Here is a 348-nt window from a genome sequence, read left to right on the forward strand (position 1 = left end):
CAGAGGATAAAGCTACACGAGGAGCTGCGTATACACCCCAACGCACAAAAGGGGGAGCCTGCTGCAGCGCCATCATGATGAGGTGTACATACACCCGAAATTCAGAATATTTTAATCACAAAAATGCTAAAGAAAACGGCTTATAAGACGCTGTTTCTCCTGCTGTTGTTTGCTTTGCTGCTGCTGTTGCTGCTGTTGCTGCTGCTGCTGCAGCAGCGGGATCGGTCTCTGCCTGCAGCGAGAGAGGAGAGTATATCTCAGCCAGGTGCAGCCCCACCAGTGCATGCGTTTGCATGTGTTTGCTGATGCACCTGTCTGTGCACGACTTTTCGTGCACTTCTAGATGAG

The sequence above is a fragment of the Eimeria mitis genome, genomic scaffold (genome assembly GCF_000499745.2).
Source record: "Eimeria mitis Houghton genomic scaffold, Emh_scaff5071, whole genome shotgun sequence".
Taxonomy (NCBI): Eukaryota; Apicomplexa; class Conoidasida; order Eucoccidiorida; family Eimeriidae; genus Eimeria; species Eimeria mitis.